The sequence below is a fragment of the Mauremys reevesii genome, linkage group 2 (assembly GCF_016161935.1).
Source record: "Mauremys reevesii isolate NIE-2019 linkage group 2, ASM1616193v1, whole genome shotgun sequence".
NCBI classification, from domain to species: domain Eukaryota; kingdom Metazoa; phylum Chordata; order Testudines; family Geoemydidae; genus Mauremys; species Mauremys reevesii.
Window position 1 is genome coordinate 87,395,589 of NC_052624.1, and position 15,369 is coordinate 87,410,957.

At 44.3% G+C, this 15,369-nt stretch overlaps 1 protein-coding gene across 9 annotated transcripts in view; it reads right to left on the reverse strand.

Moving 5' to 3' along the window:
- The window catches only part of PDE1C (phosphodiesterase 1C), a 533,093-nt gene that overhangs the window by 122,991 nt on the left and 394,733 nt on the right, over positions 1-15,369 (reverse strand). The window lies entirely within an intron of this gene.

The window sequence follows — 15,369 nt, forward strand, 5'->3', positions numbered from 1 at the left end:
GAAAACAAATATAATTTTGATAGTTTGAGGACCCCAGTCCATGTAAAGATCACAAAATATTTTCCTTCTTGAGAGATCATTATACATTTAGGCATAGTCTACACTGAAAGTTTAGGTCAACAAGGCTATGGCATTCAGGGATGTGAAAAATTCACACCCCTGAGGATCACAGCTATGCCAGTATAATCCGACAGCATAAACACAGCTAGGTCAACAGAAGAATGCTTCTGTCAAGCTAGCTACTGTAGCTCAGTGAGGTGATGTTCCGACAGAGACAGAAGGACACCTTCTGTTGCTGTGGGCTGTGTCTACACTGCAGAGTTATGCCGGCATAGTTATGGCACCATAACTATGCCATTATAGTCCCTGTAGTGTAGACATGGCCCAACACACAGGGGCCTAATCCTATGAGATACTAATGTCTCCAAGCCCCATTGAAATCAATGAGAACTGAGGGTACTCAGCACCTCACAGTAGCATCCAAGATACAGTAGTTTCACATTATCCTTAGAAAGCGCAGTAACTCCACTGAGTGGTATCTGTTGACAAATACTGTCTTTTTGTTGCAGACCAGTGTAGTATCAAGTACCATATATTTTGGAAATGTTACTACATAAACACCAGAAAGGTTTAGGATTGCAACACTTAATGGTCTTATTACAACACAAACTTATCCCCAGTTTATGTACTCTATACTTAAAACAGCCAACTGAAATTTTTCAAATGAAAAACATTTTACTGAAAAATGGCTTTTTTTTTAAATGTAACTTTTATTTTTTTAAGTTTTCCATTTTTAGTGCAACACAAAACCAAAAATATGTTAATTTAATTTTTTTTAGTTTTTCTTTTCCCTCTGCCTGCTTTCTCCCCTTCCCTTCTTTTTCACTAGAATATTGGAAAAAAAGATTTTAAGAAGGGTGGTGAAGAGGAGATGGAAAAAAATTATAAAGAGGTAGAAATGGAGAGAAAACACCAAAAGTTTAAAAAAGCCAAAATTTTTCAATAAAAAAATTCAAAATTAAATTTCAAATAAGTGACAATCATTCCTTTTCAAAACTTGTGGGGAAATATTTCCATATTTTTTGTGAAAAAAGTCTTCACCACTTTTAAACAAACTCTAATATTAAAATATTACATTTTAACAGTCTAGAGCTAAATCATGAGTTACAATCTGCCCTGGGTAAGGTACAAAGCAATTTAGAGAGCCACAGTATCCCTCCCGGTTTTCCCAATGCTCTGGGGAAGGGAGTAAACTGCATTAACCCCGTGTATATTGTCAGGGCTCAGGAACAGCTAGTATGAATACATATACCATAGCAGTACCTCTCTAGAGCTGCTGCCTTGTTCTCCAGAATGTCAACTTTCATTTAAAAACATTAAGTCTCTAGCTTTTATGGTTGTAAAGTAAACCTCTAAATGTGAGCAAAGCATAACTGATGCAGAGATGTCTACCCGAGCCTGCAGAAAGCCTGGAATAATAGCACTGAGAGTTGTGAACTGCCCCATTCATCTCAGTAACAGTATAACTCAGCTGCCCAGGGATCATTTAAATGTCATCATTGTTCACTATTTCATTCCTCAGGTAAGAAAGAAGATGAAGGGTCCTTGATCTGCACAATTCACCTTGAATGTTGGTAACACAAGTGGGTGGCATTTTTGGGCGCACAAACACTTTTTTTCCCCCTAATTAAGGAGTCAAGCCCAAGGATCTGTTGTGGTATCTGGGCTACAAATTTACTGTAGCTGTGAGCTCAACTGTGAAAAGTGAGTGAAAGTTCAGAGCGTGGCCCAATAACCTATATGGTGACAGGGCCCTATAGTTCCCAGGGTGGGGGGGGGAGGACCTCCTGGCAAATCAGGGAGGAGAGGAAGACAGTCATCAGGTCCTGGCACAGAGCTAGACACACAGATCAGGGGCAGCAGGCCACAGTCATCAGGCTGTGAGGAGGAACAGGGGAGCAAGAAGAGTGGGCAGGACAGGGAGGAGGGAGCCAGGAGGGGGCTGAGACAGGAGGAGGTGAGCCAGCCAGAGAGCCAGCAGAGGGGCCAAGCTGCCAGAGAGAGAGCCAGAGGAGCAGCACAGAGAGAGCCAGAGAGCAGAGAGAGAGAGAGCAGCAGAGAGCAGAGACAGCCACAGAGACAGAGCAGAGAGGCCAGAGGCAGAGCAGAGAGAGCAGGAGCAGAGCAGCAGAGAGACAGCCCAGCAGAGGAGCAGGCAGAGAGAGAGAGAGACAGGAGAGAGAGAGAGAGAGAGACAGAGCAGAGAGAGAGCAGCCAGCAGAGGAGAGCCAGAGAGCCAGAGCCAGAGACAGCAGCAGAGATCAGAGAGAGAGAGCCAGAGAGAGCGAGAGAGAGAGCAGAGAGAGTGAGAGGAGAGGCAGGAGCAGAGAGAGAGCTGCAGCCAGAGAGCCAGAGGCCAGCCAGAGGGAGAGCAGAGAGAGAGCCAGAGGCCAGCCAAGGGGGGACAGGGGAGGGGCCCCCAGGCAGGAACCCAGCCCAGGGGCCAGAGGGGCCAAGGCCACTGGGGGGGGGGACACTGGAGCCAAGGGGGCTGGCAGGCCAAGAGGGGAGGGGCCACACCAAGCCACCAAGGGGGCCCCCACCAAAGCACCCCACCAAGCCCCCCACCACCAAGTCACCCACCACCCCCCCCCAGCAGGAGTGCTGCACAGCCAGGGCCACAGCCCTGGACCAAGGGCAGCTACAAGAGACTGCCAGAGACATGTTCTGGAACATTTCCTTTGTCCAGATGTTGTGTTGTGCCAACTTGCCCTGATGATTTTTATTCTTTGTCTTTCTTTTATATTTATTCTTGTTCTTTCTTTAAATTTTTGATTAAAGTGTATGGATTAATCAGTGGAATAGATGGAATAAGTAGGAATAGGGGGTGGCTGGAGTGCAGAGAGGGGGTTGAGGTTAGGTCAGGGGGTGCCAGGGTTGGGATGGGGCCCCCAGAATCCTGGGCCCAGGGGGCCCCCCCTGGCAGCCAGGTTCTTGGAGCAGAGAGGATCACTAGGCAAGGAGGGGAGAGGAAGGAGGGCAGTGGAGACTCAAGAGTCCTCTCAAGGGCAGGGCAGGGAGGGTAAACTTCACAGGAGCCCCCCACTTCACACGGTACAAGAACCCAGTTCACCCCAGGCACAACCATTCCCCCGAACCTATCACATCACAGTGGGGCAGCCATTCCACAATTGGTTCCAAAACATCCTAGTTACACAGGGTCCACCCTGCTTACCATGGCTGGAACTGAACTTCAGCACATGGTGCCAGCTTTCACTCACAAGACCAGGCAGAGAATGAAAGAACAGGCAAGAAGAAGCAACTGAAGCAGAGAGAGAAGCAGCAAGCGCTGGGGAGAGAAACAGGCAGCTACAGGAAGGCAACAGAAGCTAAACAGGCACAAGCAGCAGAAAAACGAAGAGGGAAGGCAGAAGAGCGGAGAAGTGGTGGAGAACAGAGTGAAGAGGGAGGAAGAAAAGAGAAGTGTTGAAGGCTACGTGTGCTAAGAGTAGAAGTAGAAGAGTAGCTGTAGAGTGCTAAGATACCTGTCAGCAGCACCAGGTGAAGGGCAGAGGAAAGGCATTTCAAGCAAGGAAAGAAAGTCAAAAAGATGGCAGTGGCAGACAAGAGAGATGTGGAAAAGGAATTTGAGTGAAAAGAAGGGTGGTATTGGAAGAAAGAGCCTAGGAAAGAGGAGAAACAGAGTTGAGGAGAGCCAGAGGAGGCCTGGGAGGAGATAGAGGGCCCAGGACATGAGACTCCCAGGAGGTGAGACAGAGTGATGAGCCAGAGTGGAGAACTCCAGACCCAGAGTTGGTTGAAGTGGAGCAGTTCTGAATGAAAAGGTGGAGTAAGGAAGAAAAAAGTAAGAAGTTCTAAAAGGGAAATGCAGGCTGCCACAATATGAGAAGAGGTCAGAAGCCCACATGCAGGCAAGAAGAGAGGAAGTTCCTGGAAGCAGAAGTACCAAGAGTAAGTGAGTGCACAGAGAAAAGAGCTGCCCTGAAAAGAAAGGGGGAAAAAGAAAGAAGCTAACCCAAGAAAAAAAAAAAAACTCTGTCCTGAAAGAGGAGATGCTGAAAGTGATGGAAAAAGAAAACAGGGGGAAAAGAAAAAATAACCCACCCAATACCAGAGGGCCAAGAAGGGAAAGGGCCCCAGGGGCCAAAAAGGGAGAGAAGGAAGGAACCCATGAGAGGAGATGACATACAAGATGAGAGAACTACAAGAGAAGGAGACTAGAGTTGTAGGAGAGAGAAGGAGAAGGGACCCAGTGGCAAACCAAGAGAAGCAGCAGCCGAGCAGTGGGAGAAGCAAGGGCAGAAGGATAGGAGGTGTCCCTAGGCCTGAGAAGGCCCTCCCTGGTGGAAGCCAGTGCACGTGGAGGTGGGTGGAAAATAGAGTGCATCGAGAAGACTATCAAGCGAGCACTGTCTAACTGCTCTAACTATGAAGTATATGAAGCAGGTAGAGCACCAGAGATATATATAGCTTGTAAAGACCAGTTACCATTACGCATTTTAAAAAAAAAGAAGGACAAGAAAACCATTTGCACAGCACACATGCACCGATGCCTAACAGCCAGTGCTGGACTGGGACTTGAATCCGGGGAGAGGCAAATGTAGATGCTAGAAGAAGCCAGATATGCTGGAATGCCAAACATCAATGGCAAAACAAAAAACCAAAAAAAAAAAGCAAAATGCATGAAAGAAAAAAAATCAGGGAAGGGAGGAATGAACATCATCAGTGAGCTGAGACCAGGAGGATTACCAGGAGAGGAGGAAGGGAGAGTGACAGGCAAAGGAGAAGAGAAGATGGGAGGAGAGAATTGGTAGATGAGAGGAGCGGAGGAGGAAGAGATGCCCCAGGAGGGGCCCCAGGAAAAAGATTTGAGGCAGAAGAAAAAGAAGAAATGTGGAAGACATTAGAAAGGGAAAGAAAAGATGAACACCGAGAAGTAGGAGAGAATGCTGATGATGATGAAAATGAGAAGGAGATGAGGAGGAAAAGGAGGAAAGAAAGATGGAGAGAAAGGAGACTTCCAGTTGTTTCTTGGGGGTTCCTGTTTGTCTACGTGGCTGGGCTACATAAGGCTGATATGAGCAACATCAACAGAGAAACATAGAAATCAAGAAATTCTAAATGAGGATACCATGTCAGAAAAGGTTCATGATGACATGATGTCACCATGATGTGAAGCTGCAGATACAAAAAGAAGCTCCAATGACAAGTAAACAAAAAACCAAAAAAGGGAAAAGGACTTATGATCGTCAGTCAGTGGGGCTCCGTACTAGGTCCTAACCATAGACACTACAGTGTAACAATACACGACATAGGACAAAAAAAATACAGTGGAGACACAACACACCCAAACAACCCACACACACACCAACAGCTTCAACCTACAGTTTAGGGCACTGAGAGAGACAGGAGAGAGAGAGGAGTACACAACACAGGAGCCCAAAACAGGGACCAGCACTAGAGACAGGGGGGAGAGGGAGAGGAGAATCTGGACAGGAGGAGGGAAGGAACCAGTCCCACAAAACAAATGGGGAACAACAGGGAGGGGGGCAAAACCAAGGGCAAACCCCAAACCCTAACGAGAATGGCCCAATCCCCAAACTGACCCACCATATTACCAAGAATAGGAAACCGAAAAACGGTAACAAAAAAACCACCAGATAAGGAGTAATAAGAGGCTAATATAGGTGTACTTTTATGTTAACTTTAGAGATACTTATGTAGTGTTATATGTATGTATATGATTGTATATGTTATATATAGTATGTTAAATAGTAGAATGAGTGTTGTATGTTTTGTTAAATGTTAATTTTTTTTAATATAATTTTTTAATATATAATGTTTTTATGATGTATATTTTTATTTATTGTGATGTGTGTGTTGTGTGTGTGTGTGTGAGAATTTTTGTAGGGGGGGGAGGGGGGGGGACTGTATGGTTACTTGACTGCTGGGGGGGTGGCTTTGCTGTCCCAGCACTGCTAAAAGTAGGCAAATGAGGAATCAGGGCCCCAGGAACAATGGACCCTGACTGAGATGGCCAGAGGCCAATGCTTCAAGGCAGCCAGAGGCCAGGCCAGGGCAGGCCAATCAGAGAGACAGCAATCAGTGAGGCAGCAGGTGTGTGTGTGTCCCGTGTGTGTGCCGGAGTCAGACGGAGTGGAGACAGAGTGAAGAGGGGGGAGGAGGAGGAGAAGGAGAGGGAGAGCAGAGAGACAGAGAGACAGGCCCAGCCCAGCAGGAGAGGAGCCAGAGCTGCAGAGAGAGAGGAGCAGAGCACAGACAGGCAGCAGAGCAGGCAGAGAGAGAGCCAGAGAGCCCAGAGAGAGAGAGAGCAGAGAGAGAGAGAGAGAGCAGAGAGCCAGAGCCAGAGCCAGAGAGAGAGAGAGAGAGGAGGAGAGCAGGGAGAGCTGAGAGCAGCAGAGAGCCAGAGCAGAGAGAGCAGAGAGAGAGCAGCAGAGAGAGGTGGAGGGAGAGGCCAGAGGAGCAGAGAGAGCCAGAGGCATCCAGAGAGAGAGCAGCTGGAGTGGGAGGAGAGGCCAGAGAGCCAGAGGCAGAGAGGCCAGAGAGAGCAGAGGGAGTGGAGGAGCAGAGCTGCAGCCAGAGGGTGAGAGTGTGGGGGCCAGGGGGGGGGCCAAGGGGGGGGAACCTTGGTAAAAGGGCCCAGCAAAAGGGCTCCCCAGCAGGCCAGGTCCATGCAGGCCAGGCTGGGGGGGGGGGGCCGGGGGGGGGGGGCTGGCTGGGGAAGAAACCACCCCAACACCCCCACCGTGGTCACCACCATTTCCAGTCCACCCCCCCCCCACAGCACAGCACAGCACAGCAGGGGCAGGAGGGCCAGAGCCTGAGGCAGAGGCTGCACAAGGAACAGACTGCAAGTGCTGATGTGTTTTGAGACATTGTTGCCACATGTTCCTGTGACAGAGATGTGTTTGTTTGTTCCATTTCTTTTATATCTATTCTTATTCTCTTTTTATTAATTTTTAAAAAAAAAACAAATTGTTTTGTATTTAATTGGAATAAGGGAGGTCAGGTCAGAGTGGAGGAGCAGAGAGTGGGGACACCTGGGCACCTGCCCCCCTAGCTAGTGGCCACAGCCAGTTGGGGGTTGGCCCCCCAGCCCCCCCCCCCCTCTTGTTGGGGTTTGTTGGCTCGAAAAACAAAACACAAACAGGAGAGTCCTCAGGGAGGGGGGAGGGGTAAGTGGGTGGGGAGGGGAGAGAGATCCTCATCCTTCGCCAGCCCACTTCACCACCACAGAAGAAAAAAAAGTTCCCCCACGGGGGACCATTCCCCCGCTTACATATAACAATAAATGTTGATGGGAAAAGGTGCAAAGGGGAGACAGAAGGACTGAATCAGTCCAAAACAACAAGGCCTACTGATATAATTTAAGGACTGTGTTAAGATCATACCTGGTAAACAAGAAAAGTGTGGGACCAGAAATTAGTGTACCAAAACTTGTATGTCAGAAATTAGGCCTAACTGGTAGACATGAAGATATAGGCTACTTCCATTGGTCACTCTTTTTTTGGGGTCATTGAGAGAAGAGACTGTGGGGGAAAGCTAGCTACCGCAACACTGGTTGACTGAAAGAAGTGAAAGGAACAAGCTTCACTATCATGGCTGCCACCTCCACCATCTCCTGAGATTCCCGGATCTAGCGTGACACCATTTTTGCCTTCTTCTTCTTAATCTTGAGAAATGTGCTGGCCAGAGTGGGACAGAAAGAGGTACTCATATAACATCACCACCACCTCCACCCTCTGCAGTTTAATCCCAATCTCCATTCTGGATGTGAGACTGCGTCTCCCCTTCTCCCCACAGGTGTCCTTTTCCTTCCCTATCCTATTTCTTCTCTTTCCTGTCGAATAAGAGTCTGGCTTAGTCAGCCAAGACTGTGTATTTTGCAACACTGCTGTGAGTCTGTGACCAGAGAAGCAGGTAAAAGCAATGCTCAAAAAGCCCAATGCTGGTACAAGTTTGTCAGGTCTCGGAGTGGCTGATAGGACCGTGTACTTGTACCCATGTGTTTCCACAGCAGTGAGGTTGCAAGTGAGAATCAAAGCTAGAGACAGGAGCTGCATTTTCTATCCTTACAGTTCTTTTCTCACCCCTTTGTGTGTGTTTCTCTTAGGACATGGGATAAGACTTTTTAATAATCATGACAACTCCAGCCCATCAACTAATTTGTTCTCTTTTCCCCAAAAGGACAATTATTATCTTCTTTAATACCATCTAAAAGACTGTCAAAATAGGGGATTTCCTTCTAAAGACTCTGTACAGCTAAAGGGCAAAAGAACAAAAAAAATTGTTAACATGAAAGCCTTACTTAACACTTCACATTCCAAATGCTTTAGCTGTTTTGTCTTCTTTCCTGTATCTTTAACAGAAGGTTACAAGGTTTTTTAATGATGTCTTTGCCACTGAGGTCCTAAGCAGGCTAAGGTCTCGACACACCAAATGGCGAATCTTGTTTAAAACTGTTTAATGTCATGTTAACACCTTTGACGGTTTTGGCCCTTTAGTCCATCGAAATTAATACGACAGAGCCAAGCGGAGCCCACAGCCCTACTGAGGAGGAACCCAGCTCAAGGAGCCAAGCAGCCCACAATTATCTTTTGAACAGCTGTGCAATCTACTCTGAGCAGCGACTCACATGAGCAGAGCTTAGAAGAGTGCCTCCACCTTTTTCCCCTCCCCCCTGCCACCAGTTCAACTCCTTCCTAGTGCAGCACGTCTGTTGATGCACCTGCACAATTATACTGCTCAGTGTAACGGGGATGGAGACAAGGCCAAGCCTCCTGTCAACTCTTCACCAATCTCTGTCCCTTCTTGCTCACTAGAGGGGGTGGGAAGAAATGCTTTGGTTCTGCCTTATTTGCTTCCCCTCTCAATATGTTAAGGAGGGCTTTAACAGGTCTCTGTTTCCAGACTATGCAGACTGCCTATCTGGAAGGGAAGTATGCTAGTAATGAAAGACAATTGTGTTTGTCCTTGCAGGTCTGGCCAAGCTGAAGACTTACCACTCTGTTTATTGTCTTATAACCAGTACTGCCACCTCAGAAATAAATGGCTGTCTCCATTCCTGACCCATATGCCTTTAACCCCATCACCTCAGAAATTAGAATATTTGCTGTGTAGTGAAAATATTGCAGTTACATGGGCTAAACTTGCATGGTTAATTTGTATTTTTAAAATCTGTATTTTTTTTTGGAGTGGTGTCAATTTAAAATTTGTATTTATTGTATTGTGTGCAATTGCCTATGGCTAAGATGCTATATTAATAAACTACACCACAGCTTCCCTTACAATACACCCTCTTACTCCCTTGTGTTGGCATGCAGGGTGTGGCCCGCCCTTAACTAGTTATCAGAAATACCAACTGTATGTAGGCTGGATGAGTTAACACTGCAACAGTGACAATAAGTTTTGCATTTCTTGCCTTTTATTTCATTGGCTGAATCACACAGCAGCTCTAATCCACAGGACCTTCAAACATTTGTACTCAATGAGTAGCTATTAGTTTATGGCACCCACATCCAACATACAAGAAGATTACATGGAGTATACTGCTCATCAATCATCTAGCAAACCAGAAGTAGCATTGCTATGATGGAATCGTGTCACATAATCAATGTTGCTCGCATGTAAAAAAATTACATTGTCTTCGCCTCACCATTCATTATCTACAAATACCTCTGATTTATCTAGCAGCAGCTGCTGCTGCCTGTTACCTTCACTAAATACGAGTCCAGTGACATTATCCTTAATGTGCTAAATGCATCTATACAGTATTTGGTTGAAACAGTTCTGAACAAATCATAAATGTAGGGCCAGACTGAGCTGCCCTCACTCACACTGCCTGGCACCTGACACCACAATAGTCCCACTGAAGTCAACAGGGTTACTTGTGGAAGAAGGTGCTACTCACCATTAGTAAGATGATCAAATCAGGCCTGTAGGTAATGACAACTCTAACAGCATTTCATCTAAGTATCATGTCACATGACCATGACCACACACAGTTTCTGACATCATAACTGAAGCCAGATTGTAGATCAAAGTCTGATTGTCTGCAGAACACTTGGTAGTGATCTGCAGAGAGTTGGCTGGTCACATGATACTGGCTCCACCTCCTTATTCCACCTGCAACATTGCATTAAAAATGCAGCTAAAACACATACAATATTTTCCTAACAACACTTTTCTGTAGAAGAATATGCTGTGGTTGGCTCTGCTAAGGTGTGGCTCCGTTAACCTGTGGGAAAAGCATATTGCCACCCAAGGGGTTATTTTGCATTTCAGACCAAAGAATAATATAATAAAATATACAAACAAAAAGCCCGGTCCTATGCAGTACTGAGCATTCTCAACTGCCATTGAGTGGAGCTAAAGGAACTCAAAACATTGCAGGAGGTGCTCAGCAACTTGTCGAGTCTGGCCCCCATTATGTCCAATGCAAGGAAAGAATATCTATAATCCAACCACCTCTAAAGGGCTCTGGGGCTAAATGGGAATAGTGCTATTCAATAAGACTAATGGCATGTGTAGGGCCTGCAGGATTTGGTGCTCTGGGAAAGTCAGATGGTATCAAAAGCTCACAGAAACCCCAAAGCATCATCCTATTCTGTTCGACATTTCATTAGCGCGTTATCTTGGAGATTAAACATTCTGGACAAAACCTAAATTCATCATGGAAGTGACACAGCTTAAGAAACAATCCTAGCCTGCCAGTTTAAACAGAGTGTGGGTAGTAGCAGACAGTGCAGTTGTTTTCAATATATTGTTAAAAGTCAGCCTTTATGAATAACTGTGTTCCAAGCATTCCCTCCCCCTATTGTTATAAATAAAGTGATAACTGAGTACAAATATTTATCTCCTTAGCTAGAGGGCCTGCTTTTGTGGTGTTTTTTTTTTTAAATAGCTTTACATATTACTGCAGAGCAGATTAACACTGCCAGAGTCTGGATACCAGTCAATATTAATTAATGTGCAAAGCACAAGCATTGCCTGAATACTCAGGACCAGCTCCTCAACTGGTGTAAATCTTCTTAGCATTATTGCTGATCCTCGATTTTATTTTAAATGCAACTTCTCTGATTCACCACATTTCCAGACATACAACACCATGTCTCCATCTGACATTCAGAATGACTCTATTTTGGTATTTGGGATGTTCCTTCTGACAAGCATGTTGAGAACTACAAAGACATCTGAACGATTAGAGTCGATCATTGTGTATTCCCCTACTCCTCTCTTGGTACAGACTGTAAAGAGTAAATGAAATTATCAAGTAAATAAAGCTATTCTGAATTTATATCAGCATAAGCAAGCTCAGAATGTGGCCCTTTACAATTTATATGCAACATCTAATCAGCTCATTCACTAACCATTCATGCAACCACATGGAAAGACAAAAGGCTCTTTTTGACCTTATTTTTGCTAATCCTTGTTTTGCAAATACTCAAACTAAATAATTCACATGAAAAAACTTTTGTGGTTTCACCCCTCTCCTCACCAAAGCCTTAGCAGTTGTGGACAGCTCACGTATTATTGTCTGTTTTCCTGTTTATAAAATATAATAATTGTTATGCCTATCTCGTATTCAGTGCTTCTCAATGTAGATTTCATAGTGCTTTACAAAGGAAGTCAGTATTATTATCTCAATTTTATAGATGGGGAAACTGAGGCACAGAGAGGCGACATGATTTTCCCAAGGTCACTCAGCAGGCCAGTGGTAGAGCCAGGAATCTCCGAAGTTCCAGTCTAGTGGTTTGTCATCTCTGGCACCCTGCATCTCATAGGGAAATGAAGAAAATATACTCTGTGATCCAACATTCTTGATAGTTTTATTGTTGATTCTTTTTAACAAAATAAATATATTTAAATTATATAGATTTTTTTCATATGTAAATCTCCCAGGCCTTTTACAAAGGCAGATAAGCACCAGTGTCTCATTTTTAAATATGGACTAAATTAAGTGCAAGAGTTGTGGCACAATAAGTCAGTGGCAGAGCTAGGAATAGGTCTTCTAATTCCCAGTCTCATGCTTCATCAATGTCCCTGGCTGTCATTATATATACCCTGCCAAAGGTGTGCATTGCACTTTCTAAGAAGTCATAGTCCCTAACTGAAAGAGCTAGTACTGTACTATAATGTAAATGTGATACTAACAATGTCAACACACCAATAACACAACCAGACCAGTCAATGGCCTCTTTCCACACACAGTAAACCCAGGAGAGATGCATTACTTTCCTCCTTCATTGCAATAAATGTATAGTTGGATAATAAAAAAACAAATCTATAAAACCTTTCATCCCATGAAATAGTTCCAGAGTTGCAACTAAACATGAATGAAACAGCAGTAGCTCATTGTTAACATCAGGCCCTGAGCTGTTTCTTGACTCAGTCTGGAATGTGCATTATAGTTTCCCAAGCAAAATACTGTTAGTGAAGAAGTGCAATGATTTCAAGGCACCCCCTTTGGTCAGATACTGTCAAACAATCCTAGAAAAACTCTTCTGGTGAGCCAATCTTTGTGGTTCAAAACATGGATTCTAAACCTCGGGGTTGCAACTCTGCTGGGAGGTGCAAACAAGTCCAAAATGCTTGATGACCATCCTCCCCTACTTTATGACTAGATGGCAAATTTTCTGTTGTAACATGAGGTCACAGTATAAAAAGGGATTGTGAACCACTGTTTTAGAGAACTGAATGGTATAGTGGTCTGACAAAAAGAAGGTTGAAAACAAAACATCAGGCTGCGAAGTTTTCCCTAGAATCAGAGTTTTAAATTCCAGCAGGAGTGGCTCAGCTCTTTTTATTTCTGAAACATATTAAGCATCAGGACTTTGGGACAAAAAACTTTTCAAGAGTCAGGACCTGCTCTTCATCTGGTGTAAACTGACAAAGCCTTATTTGAATTAATTAGCACTTCGCCAATTTACACCATCTGAAGGCCTGCCCTTGAGGACATTAGAGATCCCAGAACTCATTTTGTAAGAGATGGGGTTTGTCTTCATGTCCTTTGTCAAGTTTCCCCTCTCCCCACTCTAATGAAATGTTCTGTTGTGCTGGTTCTGTCCCACGTCTGGCCACATTTCAATGGGGATGTATGAATTTGTAAAATAAATAATATTAATACTTCAAATAAAATTCCTTTGCAGCAGCATAACACTTTGGGATAAAAGGTGATATAACAATATAAGATATGACACTAATTACATATAATTACTAATAATGTTTCCATAGTTGACCCACTGCAGCAAGATATATTTAATACAATTTTTCTCCAGAACAAACACGATTAAATAAACACTATTTCCATTAACTCCAACATGGGGCAATTGTGTACAGCCCTATTCATCACAGTGATTCGTCAGTAAAAGAGACATATAATTAGACCCACCCATGGTTACAGATAGGTTCTTCATAAGTTTCCTCCAGGAAAAAAAGAATGTCAATTTCAGCTAAGCACCAGTATGGCACACTTGATTCTGACAAATCCTGGTCACTCATTGGTCTTTGACTATTAGCGGTAAATATGCCCAATGGCTTGTGATGGGATGTTAGATGGGGTGGGATCTGAGTTACTACAGAGAATTCTTTCCTGGGTCTGGCTGGTGAGTCTTGCCCACATGCTCAGGGTTTAGCCCATCGCCATATTTGGGGGTCGGGAAGGATTTTCCTCCAGGGCAGATTGGCAGAAGCCCTGGGTTTTTTTTGCCTTCCTCTGCAGCGTGGGGCACGGGTCATTTGCTGGAAGATTCTCTGCACCTTGAAGTCTTTAAACCATGATCTGAGGACTTCAGTGGCTCAGACACAGGTCTGATACAGGAGTGGGTGGGTGAGATTCTGTGGCCTGCGTTGTGCAGGAGGTCAGACTAGATGATCATAATGGTCCCTTCTGACCTTAAAGTCTATGATTAACTCTGGAGGCATGAATCAGAGGCACCTCCTGCTATCAGTCTGTGTTTATGCAGCTTTTATTGGTCAAATTACATTCATGTAATGAAAACTCAATGGAATGATTTCAAAGACCACTCATCTGTGATGAACATCATCTTTTGATACCTAACCCAAATTGCTTTTTTAGTAATTATAAAAATAAGCTTAAAACATAAACAGAATAGTAACCTGAAGAATTACTTACTGGGCCTTAATTTAGGTATGCAAACTTCAGAGGGTATGAGTGGAAAGCTGTTACAAGATACAAAGATCTACTGAACTGAGGACAAAAGTCTTTCTGACCTGCATTTCAAACCCCCTCTCCTTCTGTGCAGAGTAATCACTGATGTCAATAGGAAATACATGCACATAATGACTACAGAGTAAGCAATGGAGATATGCAATGTGGAGAGGAAAAAATACTGTGCATAAGAATGGATTTATAAAGGTAGAAATTATGCAGCTATGAGTAGTGGAATAAGGCAGTTCCCATCATATTTGCTTTCATGTTGTTGACAACTCTCACCCATTTATCATGAGATTCATGATATTTGGTGTTTTTCTTAAAGCAAAACTGGCCACAAAAAGACTGATTGCTGTAAGCATAAAGCAAGTCATCTTCCCCCACGCAGTTTGGAAAATGGGCTTCCACCAAGCTAGAGGGGCAAAACTATGGGGTGAATAGCATAGCCCCACTGTTCTTGTGCAAATCTGGGCAATTAAGTAACCACACTGGAAGTCTGACAATTGCATATGAACTGGGGAGTGTAAAATGCGTGGGGGTTGTAGGCAGTGGTTCAAATGTAATTGTTATTAGACCAGATTTGCAGGGATTGGGGGGTTCTAAAAATAAACAGCTTAATTGGTGCCAACTGAAGACAGTAACTGGGGACCAAGCACCAGTCCAAAAATGGGCAACACTGGTCTCAAAAGTTGGCCCCCTAGAGCTTGAACAAGAGGTCAAGGTTGCAGAAACAGAGGATGAGTTTATCTTCAGGTTTGACTTTGTCACATCTAATAAATATATTATTGATGCCAACCAAGGTTTTCTGTAGATGCGACCAATGGAAATTTCCTTCGAAAATGTAACCTGGACAAGACCGATGCCTTGCAGGAGGTTGATGTGCTGTAAACAAGTTGTATTAATTCCTGCAACTGAAATTATTCTGCCAAACTAAATGTATCCCACCAGATAAGAGATGTGGATTTATTGACATTTGCTTGTGCCAAGAAAGTCAAATGGGGGTTCTCACTGCTAAAGTTTTACTTGACCTGAGTCAGGTTTTTTTCTATGTCAGATTTCTGAATGTCTCAGTTAAACCTCAGGTTACCAAAAGGAGCACTACAATAGCACAATGTGAGCCAGTGGGTTTGGTAGCAGCTGGCACAGAAAAGGAC